Source organism: Pundamilia nyererei, unplaced genomic scaffold (genome assembly GCF_000239375.1).
Source record: "Pundamilia nyererei isolate P.nyererei 1_Seehausen unplaced genomic scaffold, PunNye1.0 scaffold00024, whole genome shotgun sequence".
In the NCBI taxonomy this organism is placed as follows: domain Eukaryota; kingdom Metazoa; phylum Chordata; class Actinopteri; order Cichliformes; family Cichlidae; genus Pundamilia; species Pundamilia nyererei.
In genome coordinates, this window is record NW_005187425.1 from 4,154,801 (window position 1) to 4,155,124 (window position 324).

Below are 324 nucleotides of genomic sequence, written 5' to 3' on the forward strand. Positions count from 1 at the left end.
GCCATATGCTAACAAAGCTTGGAAGTAAGTTTGCCAAAGACCGCTGTGAAAACCTTTGTAACAACAAACCTAATCAGACAGCTAAATGTGGACACTAAAGAAATTAACAGAGGGAAAGTAGCTCAAAGTATCAAGGACTCAAAGCCATCCACAAGACAACAGTCTCAGCAAGAGCAAGGGATTTAAGCTGTTAAAAGGAAAATGGTGGAGATGAATATAAACAAGAAAAGGGACAGTGTCCTGCTACCAGGCAAATTTATAGGCACATTGTAAAATGATGCAAGTATCTGAAAGTCTTTTGCTGAATAGATCTGCTGCACCTGC